This window comes from Pleuronectes platessa, chromosome 21, assembly GCF_947347685.1.
Source record: "Pleuronectes platessa chromosome 21, fPlePla1.1, whole genome shotgun sequence".
Taxonomy (NCBI): Eukaryota; Metazoa; Chordata; class Actinopteri; order Pleuronectiformes; family Pleuronectidae; genus Pleuronectes; species Pleuronectes platessa.
Window position 1 is genome coordinate 15,145,370 of NC_070646.1, and position 25,331 is coordinate 15,170,700.

Consider the following 25,331-nt stretch of genomic DNA (forward strand, 5'->3'; position numbering starts at 1 on the left):
GGGACTCAAACCCACAACCTTTGAAATACTTGACTTATTGTCAAAAAGTCTAATGCACTACCTATTGCACCAGAGATCCTTACTTCCATTTAGTATGTCTCTTTGTATTATGTGTGCACATTGTATAACATGTGTGTTTATCTGAATATTAGACTGGATATTGAAATCCTGTAAATGCAGAGACATTTAATATCTAGCCCTAATTAAATGAATCCATATAATCTAAAGAGACCGACTCTGGAGGGACTCGAACCCTCAACTTTTGAATTACTTGCCTGATTATTGTCTAGAAGTCCAATGCGCTATCCATTGCGCCACAGAGCCACATATCAACCTAGAGTGAGTCTGTTGTAAGATTTTGGACACATTGTATAACATGTCTGTGTACTGACGACTGACGGATTGGTCATCCTGGCAGATTTCATGGTCTCTAATGTTTGAGTTGAATGAGGGAATAACTTGATGAGTGTGAATTACTTTTACAGTGTGACTTAAATCACAGAAACTGAAAGTTGGACAGTTTCAGCTCAGAGTGACCTGATGTATAAAATTGACTCTGGTGGGAATCGAACACAACCTTTGAATCCCTGTGAGGAGGCTATTGTGTAGATTTTCACATATCACTCCATTGAGTAATATGTGGCATTGATAAAACACAGTGAAGACCATGTACACACTCAATCTTGACAGTTTTCAGTCACGGTTTAACGTATAAAGCCCGACTCTTGTGGGACTCAAACCCACAACCTTTGAAATACTTGACTTATTGTCAAAAAGTCTAATGCACTACCTATTGCACCAGAGATCCTTACTTCCATTTAGTATGTCTCTTTGTATTGTGTGTGCACATTGTATAACATGTGTGTTTATCTGAATATTAGACTGGATATTGAAATCCTTCAAATGCAGAGACATTTAATATCTAGCCCTAATTAAATGAATCCATATAATCTAAAGAGACCGACTCTGGAGGGACTCGAGTCTTCAACCTTTGAATTACTTGCCTGATTATTGTCTAGAAGTCCAATGCGCTATCCATTGCGCCACAGAGCCACATATCAACCTAGAGTGAGTCTGTTCTAAGATTTTGGACACATTGTAAAACATGTCTGTGTACTGACGACTGACGGATTGGTCATCCTGGCAGATTTCATGGTCTCTAATGTTTGAGTTGAATGAGGGAATAACTTGATGAGTGTGAATTACTTTTACAGTGTGACTTAAATCACAGAAACTGAAAGTTGGACAGTTTCAGCTCAGAGTGACCTGATGTATAAAATTGACTCTGGTGCGAATCGAACACAACCTTTGAATCCCTGTGAGGAGGCTATTGTGTAGATTTTCACATATCACTCCATTGAGTAATATGTGGCATTGATAAAACACAGTGAAGACCATGTACACACTAAATCTTGTCAGTTTTCAGTCACGGTTTAACGTATAAAGCCGGACTCATGTGGGACTCAAACCAACAACCTTTGAATTACTCTACTTCCACTTAGTATGTCTCTTTGTATCATTTGTGCACATTGTATAACATTTGTTTATCTGAACATTAGTCTGGATATTGAAATGCTGTAAATGCAGAGACATTTAATATCTAGCCCTAATTAAATGAATCCATATAATCTAAAGAGACCGACTCTGGAGGGACTCGAACCCTCAACCTTTGAATTACTTGCCTGATTATTGTCTAGAAGTCCAATGCGCTATCCATTGCGCCACAGAGCCACATATCAACCTAGAGTGAGTCTGTTCTAAGATTTTGGACACATTGTATAACATGTCTGTGTACTGACGACTGACGGATTGGTCATCCTGGCAGATTTCATGGTCTCTAATGTTTGAGTTGAATGAGGGAATAACTTGATGAGTGTGAATTACTTTTACAGTGTGACTTAAATCACAGAAAGTGAAAGTTGGACAGTTTCAGCTCAGAGTGACCTGATGTATAAAATTGACTCTGGTGCGAATCGAACACAACCTTTGAATCCCTGTGAGGAGGCTATTGTGTAGATTTTCACATATCACTCCATTGAGTAATATGTGGCATTGATAAAACACAGTGAAGACCATGTACACACTCAATCTTGTCAGTTTTCAGTCACGGTTTAACGTATAAAGCCCGACTCTTGTGGGACTCAAACCCACAACCTTTGAAATACTTGACTTATTGTCAAAAAGACTAATGCACTACCTATTGCACCAGAGATCCTTACTTCCATTTAGTATGTCTCTTTGTATTGTGTGTGCACATTGTATAACATGTGTGTTTATCTGAATATTAGACTGGATATTGAAATCCTGTAAATGCAGAGACATTTAATATCTAGCCCTAATTAAATGAATCCATATAATCTAAAGAGACCGACTCTGGAGGGACTCGAATCCTCAACCTTTGAATTACTTGCCTGATTATTGTCTAGAAGTCCAATGCGCTATCCATTGCGCCACAGAGCCACATATCAACCTAGAGTGAGTCTGTTCTAAGATTTTGGACACATTGTATAACATGTCTGTGTACTGACGACTGACGGATTGGTCATCCTGGCAGATTTCATGGTCTCTAATGTTTGAGTTGAATGAGGGAATAACTTGATGAGTGTGAATTACTTTTACAGTGTGACTTAAATCACAGAAACTGAAAGTTGGACAGTTTCAGCTCAGAGTGACCTGATGTATAAAATTGACTCTGGTGGGAATCGAACACAACCTTTGAATCCCTGTGAGGAGGCTATTGTGTAGATTTTCACATATCACTCCATTGAGTAATATGTGGCATTGATAAAACACAGTGAAGACCATGTACACACTCAATCTTGTCAGTTTTCAGTCACGGTTTAACGTATAAAGCCGGACTCTTGTGGGACTCAAACCCACAACGTTTGAAATACTTGACTTATTGTCAAAAAGTCTAATGCACTACCTATTGCACCAGAGATCCTTACTTCCATTTAGTATGTTTCTTTGTATTGTGTGTGCACATTGTATAACATGTGTGTTTATCTGAATATTAGACTGGATATTGAAATCCTGTAAATGATTCCTGTAAAAAGAGACATTTAATATCTAGCCCTAATTAAATGAATCCATATAATCTAAAGAGAACGACTCTGGAGGGACTCGAACCCTCAACCTTTGAATTACTTGCCTGATTATTGTCTAGAAGTCCAATGCGCTATCCATTGCGCCACAGAGCCACATATCAACTTAGAGTGAGTCTGTTCTAAGATTTTGGACACATTGTATAACATGTCTGTGTACTGACGACTGAAGAATTGGTCATCCTGGCAGATTTCATGGTCTCTAATGTTTGAGTTGAATGAGGGAATAACTTGATGAGTGTGAATTACTTTTACAGTGTGACTTAAATCACAGAAACTGAAAGTTGGACAGTTTCAGCTCAGAGTGACCTGATGTATAAAATTGACTCTGGTGGGAATCAAACACAACCTTTGAATCCCTGTGAGGAGGCTATTGTGTAGATTTTCACATATCACTCCATTGAGTAATATGTGGCATTGATAAAACACAGTGAAGACCATGTACACACTCAATCTTGTCAGTTTTCAGTCACGGTTTAACGTATAAAGCCGGATTCATGTGGGACTCAAACCCACAACCTTTGAAATACTTGATTTATTGTCAAAAAGTCTAATGCACTACCTATTGCACCAGAGATCCTTACTTCCATTTAGTATGTCTCTTTGTATTATGTGTGCACATTGTATAACATGTGTGTTTATCTGAATATTAGACTGGATATTGAAATCCTGTAAATGCAGAGACATTTAATATCTAGCCCTAATTAAATGAATCCATATAATCTAAAGAGACCGACTCTGGAGGGACTCGAATCCTCAACCTTTGAATTACTTGCCTGATTATTGTCTAGAAGTCCAATGCGCTATCCATTGCGCCACAGAGCCACATATCAACCTAGAGTGAGTCTGTTCTAAGATTTTGGACACATTGTAAAACATGTCTGTGTACTGACGACTGACGGATTGGTCATCCTGGCAGATTTCATGGTCTCTAATGTTTGAGTTGAATGAGGGAATAACTTGATGAGTGTGAATTACTTTTACAGTGTGACTTAAATCACAGAAACTGAAAGTTGGACAGTTTCAGCTCAGAGTGACCTGATGTATAAAATTGACTCTGGTGCGAATCGAACACAACCTTTGAATCCCTGTGAGGAGGCTATTGTGTAGATTTTCACATATCACTCCATTGAGTAATATGTGGCATTGATAAAACACACTGAAGACCATGGACACACTAAATCTTGTCAGTTTTCACTCACGGTTTAACGTATAAAGCTGGACTCATGTGGGACTCAAAACAACAACCTTTGAATTACTCTACTTCCACTTAGTATGTCTCTTTGTATCATTTGTGCACATTGTATAACATTTGTTTATCTGAACATTAGTCTGGATATTGAAATGCTGTAAATGAAGAGACATTTAATATCTAGACCTAATTAAATGAATCCATATAATCTAAAGAGACCGACTCTGGAGGGACTCGAACCCTCAACCTTTGAATTACTTGCCTGATTATTGTCTAGAAGTCCAATGCGCTATCCATTGTGCCACAGAGCCACATATCAACCTAGAGTGAGTCTGTTCTAAGATTTTGGACACATTGTATAACATGTCTGTGTACTGACGACTGACGGATTGGTCATCCTGGCAGATTTCATGGTCTCTAATGTTTGAGTTGAATGAGGGAATAACTTGATGAGTGTGAATTACTTTTACAGTGTGACTTAAATCACAGAAAGTGAAAGTTGGACAGTTTCAGCTCAGAGTGACCTGATGTATAAAATTGACTCTGGTGCGAATCGAACACAACCTTTGAATCCCTGTGAGGCGGCTATTGTGTAGATTTTCACATATCACTCCATTGAGTAATATGTGGCATTGATAAAACACAGTGAAGACCATGTACACACTAAATCTTGTCAGTTTTCAGTCACGGTTTAACGTATAAAGCCGGACTCATGTCGGACTCATGTGGGACTCAAACCAACAACCTTTGAATTACTCTACTTCCACTTAGTATGTCTCTTTGTATCATTTGTGCACATTGTATAACATTTGTTTATCTGAACATTAGTCTGGATATTGAAATGCTGTAAATGCAGAGACATTTAATATCTAGCCCTAATTAAATGAATCCATATAATCTAAAGAGACCGACTCTGGAGGGACTCGAACCCTCAACCTTTGAATTACTTGCCTGATTATTGTCTAGAAATCCAATGCGCTATCCATTGCGCCACAGAGCCACATATCAACCTAGAGTGAGTCTGTTCTAAGATTTTGGACACATTGTATAACATGTCTGTGTACTGACGACTGACGGATTGGTCATCCTGGCAGATTTCATGGTCTCTAATGTTTGAGTTGAATGAGGGAATAACTTGATGAGTGTGAATTACTTTTACAGTGTGACTTAAATCACAGAAAGTGAAAGTTGGACAGTTTCAGCTCAGAGTGACCTGATGTATAAAATTGACTCTGGTGCGAATCGAACACAACCTTTGAATCCCTGTGAGGAGGCTATTGTGTAGATTTTCACATATCACTCCATTGAGTAATATGTGGCATTGATAAAACACAGTGAAGACCATGTACACACTCAATCTTGTCAGTTTTCAGTCACGGTTTAACGTATAAAGCCCGACTCTTGTGGGACTCAAACCCACAACCTTTGAAATACTTGACTTATTGTCAAAAAGACTAATGCACTACCTATTGCACCAGAGATCCTTACTTCCATTTAGTATGTCTCTTTGTATTATGTGTGCACATTGTATAACATGTGTGTTTATCTGAATATTAGACTGGATATTGAAATCCTGTAAATGCAGAGACATTTAATATCTAGCCCTAATTAAATGAATCCATATAATCTAAAGAGACCGACTCTGGAGGGACTCGAATCCTCAACCTTTGAATTACTTGCCTGATTATTGTCTAGAAGTCCAATGCGCAATCCATTGCGCCACAGAGCCACATATCAACCTAGAGTGAGTCTGTTCTAAGATTTTGGACACATTGTAAAACATGTCTGTGTACTGACGACTGACGGATTGGTCATCCTGGCAGATTTCATGGTCTCTAATGTTTGAGTTGAATGAGGGAATAACTTGATGAGTGTGAATTACTTTTACAGTGTGACTTAAATCACAGAAACTGAAAGTTGGACAGTTTCAGCTCAGAGTGACCTGATGTATAAAATTGACTCTGGTGCGAATCGAACACAACCTTTGAATCCCTGTGAGGAGGCTATTGTGTAGATTTTCACATATCACTCCATTGAGTAATATGTGGCATTGATAAAACACACTGAAGACCATGGACACACTAAATCTTGTCAGTTTTCACTCACGGTTTAACGTATAAAGCTGGACTCATGTGGGACTCAAAACAACAACCTTTGAATTACTCTACTTCCACTTAGTATGTCTCTTTGTATCATTTGTGCACATTGTATAACATTTGTTTATCTGAACATTAGTCTGGATATTGAAATGCTGTAAATGAAGAGACATTTAATATCTAGACCTAATTAAATGAATCCATATAATCTAAAGAGACCGACTCTGGAGGGACTCGAACCCTCAACCTTTGAATTACTTGCCTGATTATTGTCTAGAAGTCCAATGCGCTATCCATTGTGCCACAGAGCCACATATCAACCTAGAGTGAGTCTGTTCTAAGATTTTGGACACATTGTATAACATGTCTGTGTACTGACGACTGACGGATTGGTCATCCTGGCAGATTTCATGGTCTCTAATGTTTGAGTTGAATGAGGGAATAACTTGATGAGTGTGAATTACTTTTACAGTGTGACTTAAATCACAGAAAGTGAAAGTTGGACAGTTTCAGCTCAGAGTGACCTGATGTATAAAATTGACTCTGGTGCGAATCGAACACAACCTTTGAATCCCTGTGAGGCGGCTATTGTGTAGATTTTCACATATCACTCCATTGAGTAATATGTGGCATTGATAAAACACAGTGAAGACCATGTACACACTAAATCTTGTCAGTTTTCAGTCACGGTTTAACGTATAAAGCCGGACTCATGTCGGACTCATGTGGGACTCAAACCAACAACCTTTGAATTACTCTACTTCCACTTAGTATGTCTCTTTGTATCATTTGTGCACATTGTATAACATTTGTTTATCTGAACATTAGTCTGGATATTGAAATGCTGTAAATGCAGAGACATTTAATATCTAGCCCTAATTAAATGAATCCATATAATCTAAAGAGACCGACTCTGGAGGGACTCGAACCCTCAACTTTTGAATTACTTGCCTGATCATTGTCTAGAAGTCCAATGCGCTATCCATTGCGCCACAGAGCCACATATCAACCTAGAGTGAGTCTGTTGTAAGATTTTGGACACATTGTATAACATGTCTGTGTACTGACGACTGACGGATTGGTCATCCTGGCAGATTTCATGGTCTCTAATGTTTGAGTTGAATGAGGGAATAACTTGATGAGTGTGAATTACTTTTACAGTGTGACTTAAATCACAGAAACTGAAAGTTGGACAGTTTCAGCTCAGAGTGACCTGATGTATAAAATTGACTCTGGTGGGAATCGAACACAACCTTTGAATCCCTGTGAGGAGGCTATTGTGTAGATTTTCACATATCACTCCATTGAGTAATATGTGGCATTGATAAAACACAGTGAAGACCATGTACACACTCAATCTTGTCAGTTTTCAGTCACGGTTTAACGTATAAAGCCCGACTCTTGTGGGACTCAAACCCACAACCTTTGAAATACTTGACTTATTGTCAAAAAGTCTAATGCACTACCTATTGCACCAGAGATCCTTACTTCCATTTAGTATGTCTCTTTGTATTGTGTGTGCACATTGTATAACATGTGTGTTTATCTGAATATTAGACTGGATATTGAAATCCTTCAAATGCAGAGACATTTAATATCTAGCCCTAATTAAATGAATCCATATAATCTAAAGAGACCGACTCTGGAGGGACTCGAGTCTTCAACCTTTGAATTACTTGCCTGATTATTGTCTAGAAGTCCAATGCGCTATCCATTGCGCCACAGAGCCACATATCAACCTAGAGTGAGTCTGTTCTAAGATTTTGGACACATTGTAAAACATGTCTGTGTACTGACGACTGACGGATTGGTCATCCTGGCAGATTTCATGGTCTCTAATGTTTGAGTTGAATGAGGGAATAACTTGATGAGTGTGAATTACTTTTACAGTGTGACTTAAATCACAGAAACTGAAAGTTGGACAGTTTCAGCTCAGAGTGACCTGATGTATAAAATTGACTCTGGTGCGAATCGAACACAACCTTTGAATCCCTGTGAGGAGGCTATTGTGTAGATTTTCACATATCACTCCATTGAGTAATATGTGGCATTGATAAAACACAGTGAAGACCATGTACACACTAAATCTTGTCAGTTTTCAGTCACGGTTTAACGTATAAAGCCGGACTCATGTCGGACTCATGTGGGACTCAAACCAACAACCTTTGAATTACTCTACTTCCACTTAGTATGTCTCTTTGTATCATTTGTGCACATTGTATAACATTTGTTTATCTGAACATTAGTCTGGATATTGAAATGCTGTAAATGCAGAGACATTTAATATCTAGCCCTAATTAAATGAATCCATATAATCTAAAGAGACCGACTCTGGAGGGACTCGAACCCTCAACTTTTGAATTACTTGCCTGATCATTGTCTAGAAGTCCAATGCGCTATCCATTGCGCCACAGAGCCACATATCAACCTAGAGTGAGTCTGTTGTAAGATTTTGGACACATTGTATAACATGTCTGTGTACTGACGACTGACGGATTGGTCATCCTGGCAGATTTCATGGTCTCTAATGTTTGAGTTGAATGAGGGAATAACTTGATGAGTGTGAATTACTTTTACAGTGTGACTTAAATCACAGAAACTGAAAGTTGGACAGTTTCAGCTCAGAGTGACCTGATGTATAAAATTGACTCTGGTGGGAATCGAACACAACCTTTGAATCCCTGTGAGGAGGCTATTGTGTAGATTTTCACATATCACTCCATTGAGTAATATGTGGCATTGATAAAACACAGTGAAGACCATGTACACACTCAATCTTGTCAGTTTTCAGTCACGGTTTAACGTATAAAGCCCGACTCTTGTGGGACTCAAACCCACAACCTTTGAAATACTTGACTTATTGTCAAAAAGTCTAATGCACTACCTATTGCACCAGAGATCCTTACTTCCATTTAGTATGTCTCTTTGTATTGTGTGTGCACATTGTATAACATGTGTGTTTATCTGAATATTAGACTGGATATTGAAATCCTTCAAATGCAGAGACATTTAATATCTAGCCCTAATTAAATGAATCCATATAATCTAAAGAGACCGACTCTGGAGGGACTCGAGTCTTCAACCTTTGAATTACTTGCCTGATTATTGTCTAGAAGTCCAATGCGCTATCCATTGCGCCACAGAGCCACATATCAACCTAGAGTGAGTCTGTTCTAAGATTTTGGACACATTGTAAAACATGTCTGTGTACTGACGACTGACGGATTGGTCATCCTGGCAGATTTCATGGTCTCTAATGTTTGAGTTGAATGAGGGAATAACTTGATGAGTGTGAATTACTTTTACAGTGTGACTTAAATCACAGAAACTGAAAGTTGGACAGTTTCAGCTCAGAGTGACCTGATGTATAAAATTGACTCTGGTGGGAATCGAACACAACCTTTGAATCCCTGTGAGGAGGCTATTGTGTAGATTTTCACATATCACTCCATTGAGTAATATGTGGCATTGATAAAACACAGTGAAGACCATGTACACACTAAATCTTGTCAGTTTTCAGTCACGGTTTAACGTATAAAGCCGGACTCATGTCGGACTCATGTGGGACTCAAACCAACAACCTTTGAATTACTCTACTTCCACTTAGTATGTCTCTTTGTATCATTTGTGCACATTGTATAACATTTGTTTATCTGAACATTAGTCTGGATATTGAAATGCTGTAAATGCAGAGACATTTAATATCTAGCCCTAATTAAATGAATCCACATAATCTAAAGAGACCGACTCTGGAGGGACTCGAACCCTCAACCTTTGAATTACTTGCCTGATTATTGTCTAGAAGTCCAATGCGCTATCCATTGCGCCACAGAGCCACATATCAACCTAGAGTGAGTCTGTTCTAAGATTTTGGACACATTGTAAAACATGTCTGTGTACTGACGACTGACGGATTGGTCATCCTGGCAGATTTCATGGTCTCTAATGTTTGAGTTGAATGAGGGAATAACTTTATGAGTGTGAATTACTTTTACAGTGTGACTTAAATCACAGAAACTGAAAGTTGGACAGTTTCAGCTCAGAGTGACCTGATGTATAAAATTGACTCTGGTGCGAATCGAACACAACCTTTGAATCCCTGTGAGGAGGCTATTGTGTAGATTTTCACATATCACTCCATTGAGTAATATGTGGCATTGATAAAACACAGTGAAGACCATGTACACACTCAATCTTGTCAGTTTTCAGTCACGGTTTAACGTATAAAGCCGGACTCTTGTGGGACTCAAACCCACAACGTTTGAAATACTTGACTTATTGTCAAAAAGTCTAATGCACTACCTATTGCACCAGAGATCCTTACTTCCATTTAGTATGTTTCTTTGTATTGTGTGTGCACATTGTATAACATGTGTGTTTATCTGAATATTAGACTGGATATTGAAATCCTGTAAATGATTCCTGTAAAAAGAGACATTTAATATCTAGCCCTAATTAAATGAATCCATATAATCTAAAGAGAACGACTCTGGAGGGACTCGAACCCTCAACCTTTGAATTACTTGCCTGATTATTGTCTAGAAGTCCAATGCGCTATCCATTGCGCCACAGAGCCACATATCAACTTAGAGTGAGTCTGTTCTAAGATTTTGGACACATTGTATAACATGTCTGTGTACTGACGACTGAAGAATTGGTCATCCTGGCAGATTTCATGGTCTCTAATGTTTGAGTTGAATGAGGGAATAACTTGATGAGTGTGAATTACTTTTACAGTGTGACTTAAATCACAGAAAGTGAAAGTTGGACAGTTTCAGCTCAGAGTGACCTGATGTATAAAATTGACTCTGGTGGGAATCGAACACAACCTTTGAATCCCTGTGAGGAGGCTATTGTGTAGATTTTCACATATCACTCCATTGAGTAATATGTGGCATTGATAAAACACAGTGAAGACCATGTACACACTCAATCTTGACAGTTTTCAGTCACGGTTTAACGTATAAAGCCGGATTCATGTGGGACTCAAACCCACAACCTTTGAAATACTTGACTTATTGTCAAAAAGTCTAATGCACTACCTATTGCACCAGAGATCCTTACTTCCATTTAGTATGTCTCTTTGTATTATGTGTGCACATTGTATAACATGTGTGTTTATCTGAATATTAGACTGGATATTGAAATCCTGTAAATGCAGAGACATTTAATATCTAGCCCTAATTAAATGAATCCATATAATCTAAAGAGACCGACTCTGGAGGGACTCGAATCCTCAACCTTTGAATTACTTGCCTGATTATTGTCTAGAAGTCCAATGCGCAATCCATTGCGCCACAGAGCCACATATCAACCTAGAGTGAGTCTGTTCTAAGATTTTGGACACATTGTAAAACATGTCTGTGTACTGACGACTGACGGATTGGTCATCCTGGCAGATTTCATGGTCTCTAATGTTTGAGTTGAATGAGGGAATAACTTGATGAGTGTGAATTACTTTTACAGTGTGACTTAAATCACAGAAACTGAAAGTTGGACAGTTTCAGCTCAGAGTGACCTGATGTATAAAATTGACTCTGGTGGGAATCGAACACAACCTTTGAATCCCTGTGAGGAGGCTATTGTGTAGATTTTCACATATCACTCCATTGAGTAATATGTGGCATTGATAAAACACAGTGAAGACCATGTACACACTCAATCTTGACAGTTTTCAGTCACGGTTTAACGTATAAAGCCGGATTCATGTGGGACTCAAACCCACAACCTTTGAAATACTTGACTTATTGTCAAAAAGTCTAATGCACTACCTATTGCACCAGAGATCCTTACTTCCATTTAGTATGTCTCTTTGTATTATGTGTGCACATTGTATAACATGTGTGTTTATCTGAATATTAGACTGGATATTGAAATCCTGTAAATGCAGAGACATTTAATATCTAGCCCTAATTAAATGAATCCATATAATCTAAAGAGACCGACTCTGGAGGGACTCGAATCCTCAACCTTTGAATTACTTGCCTGATTATTGTCTAGAAGTCCAATGCGCAATCCATTGCGCCACAGAGCCACATATCAACCTAGAGTGAGTCTGTTCTAAGATTTTGGACACATTGTAAAACATGTCTGTGTACTGACGACTGACGGATTGGTCATCCTGGCAGATTTCATGGTCTCTAATGTTTGAGTTGAATGAGGGAATAACTTGATGAGTGTGAATTACTTTTACAGTGTGACTTAAATCACAGAAACTGAAAGTTGGACAGTTTCAGCTCAGAGTGACCTGATGTATAAAATTGACTCTGGTGCGAATCGAACACAACCTTTGAATCCCTGTGAGGAGGCTATTGTGTAGATTTTCACATATCACTCCATTGAGTAATATGTGGCATTGATAAAACACACTGAAGACCATGGACACACTAAATCTTGTCAGTTTTCACTCACGGTTTAACGTATAAAGCTGGACTCATGTGGGACTCAAAACAACAACCTTTGAATTACTCTACTTCCACTTAGTATGTCTCTTTGTATCATTTGTGCACATTGTATAACATTTGTTTATCTGAACATTAGTCTGGATATTGAAATGCTGTAAATGAAGAGACATTTAATATCTAGACCTAATTAAATGAATCCATATAATCTAAAGAGACCGACTCTGGAGGGACTCGAACCCTCAACCTTTGAATTACTTGCCTGATTATTGTCTAGAAGTCCAATGCGCTATCCATTGTGCCACAGAGCCACATATCAACCTAGAGTGAGTCTGTTCTAAGATTTTGGACACATTGTATAACATGTCTGTGTACTGACGACTGACGGATTGGTCATCCTGGCAGATTTCATGGTCTCTAATGTTTGAGTTGAATGAGGGAATAACTTGATGAGTGTGAATTACTTTTACAGTGTGACTTAAATCACAGAAAGTGAAAGTTGGACAGTTTCAGCTCAGAGTGACCTGATGTATAAAATTGACTCTGGTGCGAATCGAACACAACCTTTGAATCCCTGTGAGGCGGCTATTGTGTAGATTTTCACATATCACTCCATTGAGTAATATGTGGCATTGATAAAACACAGTGAAGACCATGTACACACTAAATCTTGTCAGTTTTCAGTCACGGTTTAACGTATAAAGCCGGACTCATGTCGGACTCATGTGGGACTCAAACCAACAACCTTTGAATTACTCTACTTCCACTTAGTATGTCTCTTTGTATCATTTGTGCACATTGTATAACATTTGTTTATCTGAACATTAGTCTGGATATTGAAATGCTGTAAATGCAGAGACATTTAATATCTAGCCCTAATTAAATGAATCCATATAATCTAAAGAGACCGACTCTGGAGGGACTCGAACCCTCAACCTTTGAATTACTTGCCTGATTATTGTCTAGAAGTCCAATGCGCTATCCATTGCGCCACAGAGCCACATATCAACCTAGAGTGAGTCTGTTCTAAGATTTTGGACACATTGTATAACATGTCTGTGTACTGACGACTGACGGATTGGTCATCCTGGCAGATTTCATGGTCTCTAATGTTTGAGTTGAATGAGGGAATAACTTGATGAGTGTGAATTACTTTTACAGTGTGACTTAAATCACAGAAAGTGAAAGTTGGACAGTTTCAGCTCAGAGTGACCTGATGTATAAAATTGACTCTGGTGCGAATCGAACACAACCTTTGAATCCCTGTGAGGAGGCTATTGTGTAGATTTTCACATATCACTCCATTGAGTAATATGTGGCATTGATAAAACACAGTGAAGACCATGTACACACTCAATCTTGTCAGTTTTCAGTCACGGTTTAACGTATAAAGCCCGACTCTTGTGGGACTCAAACCCACAACCTTTGAAATACTTGACTTATTGTCAAAAAGACTAATGCACTACCTATTGCACCAGAGATCCTTACTTCCATTTAGTATGTCTCTTTGTATTGTGTGTGCACATTGTATAACATGTGTGTTTATCTGAATATTAGACTGGATATTGAAATCCTGTAAATGCAGAGACATTTAATATCTAGCCCTAATTAAATGAATCCATATAATCTAAAGAGACCGACTCTGGAGGGACTCGAACCCTCAACTTTTGAATTACTTGCCTGATTATTGTCTAGAAGTCCAATGCGCTATCCATTGCGCCACAGAGCCACATATCAACCTAGAGTGAGTCTGTTGTAAGATTTTGGACACATTGTATAACATGTCTGTGTACTGACGACTGACGGATTGGTCATCCTGGCAGATTTCATGGTCTCTAATGTTTGAGTTGAATGAGGGAATAACTTGATGAGTGTGAATTACTTTTACAGTGTGACTTAAATCACAGAAACTGAAAGTTGGACAGTTTCAGCTCAGAGTGACCTGATGTATAAAATTGACTCTGGTGGGAATCGAACACAACCTTTGAATCCCTGTGAGGAGGCTATTGTGTAGATTTTCACATATCACTCCATTGAGTAATATGTGGCATTGATAAAACACAGTGAAGACCATGTACACACTCAATCTTGTCAGTTTTCAGTCACGGTTTAACGTATAAAGCCCGACTCTTGTGGGACTCAAACCCACAACCTTTGAAATACTTGACTTATTGTCAAAAAGTCTAATGCACTACCTATTGCACCAGAGATCCTTACTTCCATTTAGTATGTCTCTTTGTATTGTGTGTGCACATTGTATAACATGTGTGTTTATCTGAATATTAGACTGGATATTGAAATCCTTCAAATGCAGAGACATTTAATATCTAGCCCTAATTAAATGAATCCATATAATCTAAAGAGACCGACTCTGGAGGGACTCGAGTCTTCAACCTTTGAATTACTTGCCTGATTATTGTCTAGAAGTCCAATGCGCTATCCATTGCGCCACAGAGCCACATATCAACCTAGAGTGAGTCTGTTCTAAGATTTTGGACACATTGTAAAACATGTCTGTGTACTGACGACTGACGGATTGGTCATCCTGGCAGATTTCATGGTCTCTAATGTTTGAGTTGAATGAGGGAATAACTTGATGAGTGTGAATTACTTTTACAGTGTGACTTAAATCACAGAAACTGAAAGTTGGACAGTTTCAGCTCAGAGTGACCTGATGTATAAAATTGACTCTGGTGCGAATCGAACACAACCTTTGAATCCCTGTGAGGAGGCTATTGTGTAGATTTTCACATATCACTCCATTGAGTAATATGTGGCATTGATAAAACACAGTGAAGACCATGTACACACTAAATCTTGTCAGTTTTCAGTCACGGTTTAACGTATAAAGCCGGACTCATGTCGGACTCATGTGGGACTCAAACCAACAACCTTTGAATTACTCTACTTCCACTTAGTATGTCTCTTTGTATCATTTGTGCACATTGTATAACATTTGTTTATCTGAACATTAGTCTGGATATTGAAATGCTGTAAATGGAGAGACATTTAATATCTAGCCCTAATTAAATGAATCCATATAATCTAAAGAGACCGACTCTGGAGGGACTCGAACCCTCAACCTTTGAATTACTTGCCTGATTATTGTCTAGAAGTCCAATGCGCTATCCATTGCGCCACAGAGCCACATATCAACCTAGAGTGAGTCTGTTCTAAGATTTTGGACACATTGTATAACATGTCTGTGTACTGACGACTGACGGATTGGTCATCCTGGCAGATTTCATGGTCTCTAATGTTTGAGTTGAATGAGGGAATAACTTGATGAGTGTGAATTACTTTTACAGTGTGACTTAAATCACAGAAAGTGAAAGTTGGACAGTTTCAGCTCAGAGTGACCTGATGTATAAAATTGACTCTGGTGCGAATCGAACACAACCTTTGAATCCCTGTGAGGAGGCTATTGTGTAGATTTTCACATATCACTCCATTGAGTAATATGTGGCATTGATAAAACACAGTGAAGACCATGTACACACTCAATCTTGTCAGTTTTCAGTCACGGTTTAACGTATAAAGCCGGACTCTTGTGGGACTCAAACCCACAACGTTTGAAATACTTGACTTATTGTCAAAAAGTCTAATGCACTACCTATTGCACCAGAGATCCTTACTTCCATTTAGTATGTTTCTTTGTATTGTGTGTGCACATTGTATAACATGTGTGTTTATCTGAATATTAGACTGGATATTGAAATCCTGTAAATGCAGAGACATTTAATATCTAGCCCTAATTAAATGAATCCATATAATCTAAAGAGACCGACTCTGGAGGGACTCGAGTCTTCAACCTTTGAATTACTTGCCTGATTATTGTCTAGAAGTCCAATGCGCTATCCATTGCGCCACAGAGCCACATATCAACCTAGAGTGAGTCTGTTCTAAGATTTTGGACACATTGTAAAACATGTCTGTGTACTGACGACTGACGGATTGGTCATCCTGGCAGATTTCATGGTCTCTAATGTTTGAGTTGAATGAGGGAATAACTTTATGAGTGTGAATTACTTTTACAGTGTGACTTAAATCACAGAAACTGAAAGTTGGACAGTTTCAGCTCAGAGTGACCTGATGTATAAAATTGACTCTGGTGCGAATCGAACACAACCTTTGAATCCCTGTGAGGAGGCTATTGTGTAGATTTTCACATATCACTCCATTGAGTAATATGTGGCATTGATAAAACACAGTGAAGACCATGTACACACTAAATCTTGTCAGTTTTCAGTCACGGTTTAACGTATAAAGCCGGACTCATGTCGGACTCATGTGGGACTCAAACCAACAACCTTTGAATTACTCTACTTCCACTTAGTATGTCTCTTTGTATCATTTGTGCACATTGTATAACATTTGTTTATCTGAACATTAGTCTGGATATTGAAATGCTGTAAATGCAGAGACATTTAATATCTAGCCCTAATTAAATGAATCCATATAATCTAAAGAGACCGACTCTGGAGGGACTCGAACCCTCAACCTTTGAATTACTTGCCTGATTATTGTCTAGAAGTCCAATGCGCTATCCATTGCGCCACAGAGCCACATATCAACCTAGAGTGAGTCTGTTCTAAGATTTTGGACACATTGTATAACATGTCTGTGTACTGACGACTGACAGATTGGTCATCCTGGCAGATTTCATGGTCTCTAATGTTTGAGTTGAATGAGGGAATAACTTGATGAGTGTGAATTACTTTTACAGTGTGACTTAAATCACAGAAAGTGAAAGTTGGACAGTTTCAGCTCAGAGTGACCTGATGTATAAAATTGACTCTGGTGCGAATCGAACACAACCTTTGAATCCCTGTGAGGAGGCTATTGTGTAGATTTTCACATATCACTCCATTGAGTAATATGTGGCATTGATAAAACACAGTGAAGACCATGTACACACTAAATCTTGTCAGTTTTCAGTCACGGTTTAACGTATAAAGCCGGACTCATGTCGGACTCATGTGGGACTCAAACCAACAACCTTTGAATTACTCTACTTCCACTTAGTATGTCTCTTTGTATCATTTGTGCACATTGTATAACATTTGTTTATCTGAACATTAGTCTGGATATTGAAATGCTGTAAATGCAGAGACATTTAATATCTAGCCCTAATTAAATGAATCCATATAATCTAAAGAGACCGACTCTGGAGGGACTCGAACCCTCAACCTTTGAATTACTTGCCTGATTATTGTCTAGAAGTCCAATGCGCTATCCATTGCGCCACAGAGCCACATATCAACCTAGAGTGAGTCTGTTCTAAGATTTTGGACACATTGTATAACATGTCTGTGTACTGACGACTGACGGATTGGTCATCCTGGCAGATTTCATGGTCTCTAATGTTTGAGTTGAATGAGGGAATAACTTGATGAGTGTGAATTACTTTTACAGTGTGACTTAAATCACAGAAAGTGAAAGTTGGACAGTTTCAGCTCAGAGTGACCTGATGTATAAAATTGACTCTGGTGGGAATCGAACACAACCTTTGAATCCCTGTGAGGAGGCTATTGTGTAGATTTTCACATATCACTCCATTGAGTAATATGTGGCATTGATAAAACACAGTGAAGACCATGTACACACTCAATCTTGACAGTTTTCAGTCACGGTTTAACGTATAAAGCCGGATTCATGTGGGACTCAAACCCACAACCTTTGAAATACTTGACTTATTGTCAAAAAGTCTAATGCACTACCTATTGCACCAGAGATCCTTACTTCCATTTAGTATGTCTCTTTGTATTATGTGTGCACATTGTATAACATGTGTGTTTATCTGAATATTAGACTGGATATTGAAATCCTGTAAATGCAGAGACATTTAATATCTAGCCCTAATTAAATGAATCCATATAATCTAAAGAGACCGACTCTGGAGGGACTCGAATCCTCAACCTTTGAATTACTTGCCTGATTATTGTCTAGAAGTCCAATGCGCAATCCATTGCGCCACAGAGCCACATATCAACCTAGAGTGAGTCTGTTCTAAGATTTTGGACACATTGTAAAACATGTCTGTGTACTGACGACTGACGGATTGGTCATCCTGGCAGATTTCATGGTCTCTAATGTTTGAGTTGAATGAGGGAATAACTTGATGAGTGTGAATTACTTTTACAGTGTGACTTAAATCACAGAAACTGAAAGTTGGACAGTTTCAGCTCAGAGTGACCTGATGTATAAAATTGACTCTGGTGCGAATCGAACACAACCTTTGAATCCCTGTGAGGAGGCTATTGTGTAGATTTTCACATATCACTCCATTGAGTAATATGTGGCATTGATAAAACACACTGAAGACCATGGACACACTAAATCTTGTCAGTTTTCACTCACGGTTTAACGTATAAAGCTGGACTCATGTGGGACTCAAAACAACAACCTTTGAATTACTCTACTTCCACTTAGTATGTCTCTTTGTATCATTTGTGCACATTGTATAACATTTGTTTATCTGAACATTAGTCTGGATATTGAAATGCTGTAAATGAAGAGACATTTAATATCTAGACCTAATTAAATGAATCCATATAATCTAAAGAGACCGACTCTGGAGGGACTCGAACCCTCAACCTTTGAATTACTTGCCTGATTATTGTCTAGAAGTCCAATGCGCTATCCATTGTGCCACAGAGCCACATATCAACCTAGAGTGAGTCTGTTCTAAGATTTTGGACACATTGTATAACATGTCTGTGTACTGACGACTGACGGATTGGTCATCCTGGCAGATTTCATGGTCTCTAATGTTTGAGTTGAATGAGGGAATAACTTGATGAGTGTGAATTACTTTTACAGTGTGACTTAAATCACAGAAAGTGAAAGTTGGACAGTTTCAGCTCAGAGTGACCTGATGTATAAAATTGACTCTGGTGCGAATCGAACACAACCTTTGAATCCCTGTGAGGCGGCTATTGTGTAGATTTTCACATATCACTCCATTGAGTAATATGTGGCATTGATAAAACACAGTGAAGACCATGTACACACTAAATCTTGTCAGTTTTCAGTCACGGTTTAACGTATAAAGCCGGACTCATGTCGGACTCATGTGGGACTCAAACCAACAACCTTTGAATTACTCTACTTCCACTTAGTATGTCTCTTTGTATCATTTGTGCACATTGTATAACATTTGTTTATCTGAACATTAGTCTGGATATTGAAATGCTGTAAATGCAGAGACATTTAATATCTAGCCCTAATTAAATGAATCCATATAATCTAAAGAGACCGACTCTGGAGGGACTCGAACCCTCAACCTTTGAATTACTTGCCTGATTATTGTCTAGAAGTCCAATGCGCTATCCATTGCGCCACAGAGCCACATATCAACCTAGAGTGAGTCTGTTCTAAGATTTTGGACACATTGTATAACATGTCTGTGTACTGACGACTGACGGATTGGTCATCCTGGCAGATTTCATGGTCTCTAATGTTTGAGTTGAATGAGGGAATAACTTGATGAGTGTGAATTACTTTTACAGTGTGACTTAAATCACAGAAAGTGAAAGTTGGACAGTTTCAGCTCAGAGTGACCTGATGTATAAAATTGACTCTGGTGCGAATCGAACACAACCTTTGAATCCCTGTGAGGAGGCTATTGTGTAGATTTTCACATATCACTCCATTGAGTAATATGTGGCATTGATAAAACACAGTGAAGACCATGTACACACTCAATCTTGTCAGTTTTCAGTCACGGTTTAACGTATAAAGCCCGACTCTTGTGGGACTCAAACCCACAACCTTTGAAATACTTGACTTATTGTCAAAAAGACTAATGCACTACCTATTGCACCAGAGATCCTTACTTCCATTTAGTATGTCTCTTTGTATTGTGTGTGCACATTGTATAACATGTGTGTTTATCTGAATATTAGACTGGATATTGAAATCCTGTAAATGCAGAGACATTTAATATCTAGCCCTAATTAAATGAATCCATATAATCTAAAGAGACCGACTCTGGAGGGACTCGAACCCTCAACTTTTGAATTACTTGCCTGATTATTGTCTAGAAGTCCAATGCGCTATCCATTGCGCCACAGAGCCACATATCAACCTAGAGTGAGTCTGTTGTAAGATTTTGGACACATTGTATAACATGTCTGTGTACTGACGACTGACGGATTGGTCATCCTGGCAGATTTCATGGTCTCTAATGTTTGAGTTGAATGAGGGAATAACTTGATGAGTGTGAATTACTTTTACAGTGTGACTTAAATCACAGAAACTGAAAGTTGGACAGTTTCAGCTCAGAGTGACCTGATGTATAAAATTGACTCTGGTGGGAATCGAACACAACCTTTGAATCCCTGTGAGGAGGCTATTGTGTAGATTTTCACATATCACTCCATTGAGTAATATGTGGCATTGATAAAACACAGTGAAGACCATGTACACACTCAATCTTGTCAGTTTTCAGTCACGGTTTAACGTATAAAGCCCGACTCTTGTGGGACTCAAACCCACAACCTTTGAAATACTTGACTTATTGTCAAAAAGTCTAATGCACTACCTATTGCACCAGAGATCCTTACTTCCATTTAGTATGTCTCTTTGTATTGTGTGTGCACATTGTATAACATGTGTGTTTATCTGAATATTAGACTGGATATTGAAATCCTTCAAATGCAGAGACATTTAATATCTAGCCCTAATTAAATGAATCCATATAATCTAAAGAGACCGACTCTGGAGGGACTCGAGTCTTCAACCTTTGAATTACTTGCCTGATTATTGTCTAGAAGTCCAATGCGCTATCCATTGCGCCACAGAGCCACATATCAACCTAGAGTGAGTCTGTTCTAAGATTTTGGACACATTGTAAAACATGTCTGTGTACTGACGACTGACGGATTGGTCATCCTGGCAGATTTCATGGTCTCTAATGTTTGAGTTGAATGAGGGAATAACTTGATGAGTGTGAATTACTTTTACAGTGTGACTTAAATCACAGAAACTGAAAGTTGGACAGTTTCAGCTCAGAGTGACCTGATGTATAAAATTGACTCTGGTGCGAATCGAACACAACCTTTGAATCCCTGTGAGGAGGCTATTGTGTAGATTTTCACATATCACTCCATTGAGTAATATGTGGCATTGATAAAACACAGTGAAGACCATGTACACACTAAATCTTGTCAGTTTTCAGTCACGGTTTAACGTATAAAGCCGGACTCATGTCGGACTCATGTGGGACTCAAACCAACAACCTTTGAATTACTCTACTTCCACTTAGTATGTCTCTTTGTATCATTTGTGCACATTGTATAACATTTGTTTATCTGAACATTAGTCTGGATATTGAAATGCTGTAAATGGAGAGACATTTAATATCTAGCCCTAATTAAATGAATCCATATAATCTAAAGAGACCGACTCTGGAGGGACTCGAACCCTCAACCTTTGAATTACTTGCCTGATTATTGTCTAGAAGTCCAATGCGCTATCCATTGCGCCACAGAGCCACATATCAACCTAGAGTGAGTCTGTTCTAAGATTTTGGACACATTGTATAACATGTCTGTGTACTGACGACTGACGGATTGGTCATCCTGGCAGATTTCATGGTCTCTAATGTTTGAGTTGAATGAGGGAATAACTTGATGAGTGTGAATTACTTTTACAGTGTGACTTAAATCACAGAAAGTGAAAGTTGGACAGTTTCAGCTCAGAGTGACCTGATGTATAAAATTGACTCTGGTGCGAATCGAACACAACCTTTGAATCCCTGTGAGGAGGCTATTGTGTAGATTTTCACATATCACTCCATTGAGTAATATGTGGCATTGATAAAACACAGTGAAGACCATGTACACACTCAATCTTGTCAGTTTTCAGTCACGGTTTAACGTATAAAGCCGGACTCTTGTGGGACTCAAACCCACAACGTTTGAAATACTTGACTTATTGTCAAAAAGTCTAATGCACTACCTATTGCACCAGAGATCCTTACTTCCATTTAGTATGTTTCTTTGTATTGTGTGTGCACATTGTATAACATGTGTGTTTATCTGAATATTAGACTGGATATTGAAATCCTGTAAATGCAGAGACATTTAATATCTAGCCCTAATTAAATGAATCCATATAATCTAAAGAGACCGACTCTGGAGGGACTCGAGTCTTCAACCTTTGAATTACTTGCCTGATTATTGTCTAGAAGTCCAATGCGCTATCCATTGCGCCACAGAGCCACATATCAACCTAGAGTGAGTCTGTTCTAAGATTTTGGACACATTGTAAAACATGTCTGTGTACTGACGACTGACGGATTGGTCATCCTGGCAGATTTCATGGTCTCTAATGTTTGAGTTGAATGAGGGAATAACTTTATGAGTGTGAATTACTTTTACAGTGTGACTTAAATCACAGAAACTGAAAGTTGGACAGTTTCAGCTCAGAGTGACCTGATGTATAAAATTGACTCTGGTGCGAATCGAACACAACCTTTGAATCCCTGTGAGGAGGCTATTGTGTAGATTTTCACATATCACTCCATTGAGTAATATGTGGCATTGATAAAACACAGTGAAGACCATGTACACACTAAATCTTGTCAGTTTTCAGTCACGGTTTAACGTATAAAGCCGGACTCATGTCGGACTCATGTGGGACTCAAACCAACAACCTTTGAATTACTCTACTTCCACTTAGTATGTCTCTTTGTATCATTTGTGCACATTGTATAACATTTGTTTATCTGAACATTAGTCTGGATATTGAAATGCTGTAAATGCAGAGACATTTAATATCTAGCCCTAATTAAATGAATCCATATAATCTAAAGAGACCGACTCTGGAGGGACTCGAACCCTCAACCTTTGAATTACTTGCCTGATTATTGTCTAGAAGTCCAATGCGCTATCCATTGCGCCACAGAGCCACATATCAACCTAGAGTGAGTCTGTTCTAAGATTTTGGACACATTGTATAACATGTCTGTGTACTGACGACTGACAGATTGGTCATCCTGGCAGATTTCATGGTCTCTAATGTTTGAGTTGAATGAGGGAATAACTTGATGAGTGTGAATTACTTTTACAGTGTGACTTAAATCACAGAAAGTGAAAGTTGGACAGTTTCAGCTCAGAGTGACCTGATGTATAAAATTGACTCTGGTGCGAATCGAACACAACCTTTGAATCCCTGTGAGGAGGCTATTGTGTAGATTTTCACATATCACTCCATTGAGTAATATGTGGCATTGATAAAACACAGTGAAGACCATGTACACACTAAATCTTGTCAGTTTTCAGTCACGGTTTAACGTATAAAGCCGGACTCATGTCGGACTCATGTGGGACTCAAACCAACAACCTTTGAATTACTCTACTTCCACTTAGTATGTCTCTTTGTATCATTTGTGCACATTGTATAACATTTGTTTATCTGAACATTAGTCTGGATATTGAAATGCTGTAAATGCAGAGACATTTAATATCTAGCCCTAATTAAATGAATCCATATAATCTAAAGAGACCGACTCTGGAGGGACTCGAACCCTCAACCTTTGAATTACTTGCCTGATTATTGTCTAGAAGTCCAATGCGCTATCCATTGCGCCACAGAGCCACATATCAACCTAGAGTGAGTCTGTTCTAAGATTTTGGACACATTGTATAACATGTCTGTGTACTGACGACTGACGGATTGGTCATCCTGGCAGATTTCATGGTCTCTAATGTTTGAGTTGAATGAGGGAATAACTTGATGAGTGTGAATTACTTTTACAGTGTGACTTAAATCACAGAAAGTGAAAGTTGGACAGTTTCAGCTCAGAGTGACCTGATGTATAAAATTGACTCTGGTGCGAATCGAACACAACCTTTGAATCCCTGTGAGGAGGCTATTGTGTAGATTTTCACATATCACTCCATTGAGTAATATGTGGCATTGATAAAACACAGTGAAGACCATGTACACACTCAATCTTGTCAGTTTTCAGTCACGGTTTAACGTATAAAGCCCGACTCTTGTGGGACTCAAACCCACAACCTTTGAAATACTTGACTTATTGTCAAAAAGACTAATGCACTACCTATTGCACCAGAGATCCTTACTTCCATTTAGTATGTCTCTTTGTATTGTGTGTGCACATTGTATAACATGTGTGTTTATCTGAATATTAGACTGGATATTGAAATCCTGTAAATGCAGAGACATTTAATATCTAGCCCTAATTAAATGAATCCATATAATCTAAAGAGACCGACTCTGGAGGGACGCGAACCCTCAACTTTTGAATTACTTGCCTGATTATTGTCTAGGAGTCCAATGCGCTATCCATTGCGCCACAGAGCCACATATCAACCTAGAGTGAGTCTGTTGTAAGATTTTGGACACATTGTATAACATGTCTGTGTACTGACGACTGACGGATTGGTCATCCTGGCAGATTTCATGGTCTCTAATGTTTGAGTTGAATGAGGGAATAACTTGATGAGTGTGAATTACTTTTACAGTGTGACTTAAATCACAGAAACTGAAAGTTGGACAGTTTCAGCTC

The 25,331-nt window shown here is 38.6% G+C and overlaps 24 non-coding genes across 24 annotated transcripts; all 24 read right to left on the reverse strand.

The window, feature by feature from the left end:
• Nucleotides 1-232: 232 nt before the first annotated feature.
• On the reverse strand, nt 233-324 carry trnar-ucu (transfer RNA arginine (anticodon UCU)). Its single transcript is given in 2 exon segments — nt 233-268; nt 288-324. It is a non-coding gene; the product is annotated as a tRNA-Arg (tRNA).
• Nucleotides 325-1,639: 1,315 nt separating this feature from the next.
• trnar-ucu (transfer RNA arginine (anticodon UCU)) lies at nt 1,640-1,731 on the reverse strand. The gene is given in 2 exon segments: nt 1,640-1,675; nt 1,695-1,731. It is a non-coding gene; the product is annotated as a tRNA-Arg (tRNA).
• A 637-nt stretch (nt 1,732-2,368) lies between these two features.
• Nucleotides 2,369-2,460, reverse strand: trnar-ucu (transfer RNA arginine (anticodon UCU)). The gene is given in 2 exon segments: nt 2,369-2,404; nt 2,424-2,460. It is a non-coding gene; the product is annotated as a tRNA-Arg (tRNA).
• Nucleotides 2,461-3,108: 648 nt separating this feature from the next.
• Nucleotides 3,109-3,200, reverse strand: trnar-ucu (transfer RNA arginine (anticodon UCU)). Its single transcript is given in 2 exon segments — nt 3,109-3,144; nt 3,164-3,200. It is a non-coding gene; the product is annotated as a tRNA-Arg (tRNA).
• Nucleotides 3,201-3,837: 637 nt separating this feature from the next.
• On the reverse strand, nt 3,838-3,929 carry trnar-ucu (transfer RNA arginine (anticodon UCU)). Its single transcript is given in 2 exon segments — nt 3,838-3,873; nt 3,893-3,929. It is a non-coding gene; the product is annotated as a tRNA-Arg (tRNA).
• A 586-nt stretch (nt 3,930-4,515) lies between these two features.
• Nucleotides 4,516-4,607, reverse strand: trnar-ucu (transfer RNA arginine (anticodon UCU)). Its single transcript is given in 2 exon segments — nt 4,516-4,551; nt 4,571-4,607. It is a non-coding gene; the product is annotated as a tRNA-Arg (tRNA).
• A 597-nt stretch (nt 4,608-5,204) lies between these two features.
• On the reverse strand, nt 5,205-5,296 carry trnar-ucu (transfer RNA arginine (anticodon UCU)). The gene is given in 2 exon segments: nt 5,205-5,240; nt 5,260-5,296. It is a non-coding gene; the product is annotated as a tRNA-Arg (tRNA).
• A 1,315-nt stretch (nt 5,297-6,611) lies between these two features.
• trnar-ucu (transfer RNA arginine (anticodon UCU)) lies at nt 6,612-6,703 on the reverse strand. The gene is given in 2 exon segments: nt 6,612-6,647; nt 6,667-6,703. It is a non-coding gene; the product is annotated as a tRNA-Arg (tRNA).
• Nucleotides 6,704-7,300: 597 nt separating this feature from the next.
• trnar-ucu (transfer RNA arginine (anticodon UCU)) lies at nt 7,301-7,392 on the reverse strand. Its single transcript is given in 2 exon segments — nt 7,301-7,336; nt 7,356-7,392. It is a non-coding gene; the product is annotated as a tRNA-Arg (tRNA).
• A 1,326-nt stretch (nt 7,393-8,718) lies between these two features.
• Nucleotides 8,719-8,810, reverse strand: trnar-ucu (transfer RNA arginine (anticodon UCU)). Its single transcript is given in 2 exon segments — nt 8,719-8,754; nt 8,774-8,810. It is a non-coding gene; the product is annotated as a tRNA-Arg (tRNA).
• A 1,326-nt stretch (nt 8,811-10,136) lies between these two features.
• Nucleotides 10,137-10,228, reverse strand: trnar-ucu (transfer RNA arginine (anticodon UCU)). Its single transcript is given in 2 exon segments — nt 10,137-10,172; nt 10,192-10,228. It is a non-coding gene; the product is annotated as a tRNA-Arg (tRNA).
• A 648-nt stretch (nt 10,229-10,876) lies between these two features.
• On the reverse strand, nt 10,877-10,968 carry trnar-ucu (transfer RNA arginine (anticodon UCU)). The gene is given in 2 exon segments: nt 10,877-10,912; nt 10,932-10,968. It is a non-coding gene; the product is annotated as a tRNA-Arg (tRNA).
• A 2,044-nt stretch (nt 10,969-13,012) lies between these two features.
• On the reverse strand, nt 13,013-13,104 carry trnar-ucu (transfer RNA arginine (anticodon UCU)). Its single transcript is given in 2 exon segments — nt 13,013-13,048; nt 13,068-13,104. It is a non-coding gene; the product is annotated as a tRNA-Arg (tRNA).
• Nucleotides 13,105-13,701: 597 nt separating this feature from the next.
• trnar-ucu (transfer RNA arginine (anticodon UCU)) lies at nt 13,702-13,793 on the reverse strand. The gene is given in 2 exon segments: nt 13,702-13,737; nt 13,757-13,793. It is a non-coding gene; the product is annotated as a tRNA-Arg (tRNA).
• A 637-nt stretch (nt 13,794-14,430) lies between these two features.
• trnar-ucu (transfer RNA arginine (anticodon UCU)) lies at nt 14,431-14,522 on the reverse strand. Its single transcript is given in 2 exon segments — nt 14,431-14,466; nt 14,486-14,522. It is a non-coding gene; the product is annotated as a tRNA-Arg (tRNA).
• Nucleotides 14,523-15,848: 1,326 nt separating this feature from the next.
• trnar-ucu (transfer RNA arginine (anticodon UCU)) lies at nt 15,849-15,940 on the reverse strand. The gene is given in 2 exon segments: nt 15,849-15,884; nt 15,904-15,940. It is a non-coding gene; the product is annotated as a tRNA-Arg (tRNA).
• A 1,326-nt stretch (nt 15,941-17,266) lies between these two features.
• trnar-ucu (transfer RNA arginine (anticodon UCU)) lies at nt 17,267-17,358 on the reverse strand. Its single transcript is given in 2 exon segments — nt 17,267-17,302; nt 17,322-17,358. It is a non-coding gene; the product is annotated as a tRNA-Arg (tRNA).
• A 597-nt stretch (nt 17,359-17,955) lies between these two features.
• On the reverse strand, nt 17,956-18,047 carry trnar-ucu (transfer RNA arginine (anticodon UCU)). The gene is given in 2 exon segments: nt 17,956-17,991; nt 18,011-18,047. It is a non-coding gene; the product is annotated as a tRNA-Arg (tRNA).
• Nucleotides 18,048-19,362: 1,315 nt separating this feature from the next.
• On the reverse strand, nt 19,363-19,454 carry trnar-ucu (transfer RNA arginine (anticodon UCU)). Its single transcript is given in 2 exon segments — nt 19,363-19,398; nt 19,418-19,454. It is a non-coding gene; the product is annotated as a tRNA-Arg (tRNA).
• A 597-nt stretch (nt 19,455-20,051) lies between these two features.
• Nucleotides 20,052-20,143, reverse strand: trnar-ucu (transfer RNA arginine (anticodon UCU)). The gene is given in 2 exon segments: nt 20,052-20,087; nt 20,107-20,143. It is a non-coding gene; the product is annotated as a tRNA-Arg (tRNA).
• Nucleotides 20,144-20,780: 637 nt separating this feature from the next.
• trnar-ucu (transfer RNA arginine (anticodon UCU)) lies at nt 20,781-20,872 on the reverse strand. The gene is given in 2 exon segments: nt 20,781-20,816; nt 20,836-20,872. It is a non-coding gene; the product is annotated as a tRNA-Arg (tRNA).
• Nucleotides 20,873-22,198: 1,326 nt separating this feature from the next.
• Nucleotides 22,199-22,290, reverse strand: trnar-ucu (transfer RNA arginine (anticodon UCU)). The gene is given in 2 exon segments: nt 22,199-22,234; nt 22,254-22,290. It is a non-coding gene; the product is annotated as a tRNA-Arg (tRNA).
• Nucleotides 22,291-23,616: 1,326 nt separating this feature from the next.
• trnar-ucu (transfer RNA arginine (anticodon UCU)) lies at nt 23,617-23,708 on the reverse strand. Its single transcript is given in 2 exon segments — nt 23,617-23,652; nt 23,672-23,708. It is a non-coding gene; the product is annotated as a tRNA-Arg (tRNA).
• A 597-nt stretch (nt 23,709-24,305) lies between these two features.
• On the reverse strand, nt 24,306-24,397 carry trnar-ucu (transfer RNA arginine (anticodon UCU)). The gene is given in 2 exon segments: nt 24,306-24,341; nt 24,361-24,397. It is a non-coding gene; the product is annotated as a tRNA-Arg (tRNA).
• Between the last annotated feature and the right edge of the window lie 934 nt (nt 24,398-25,331).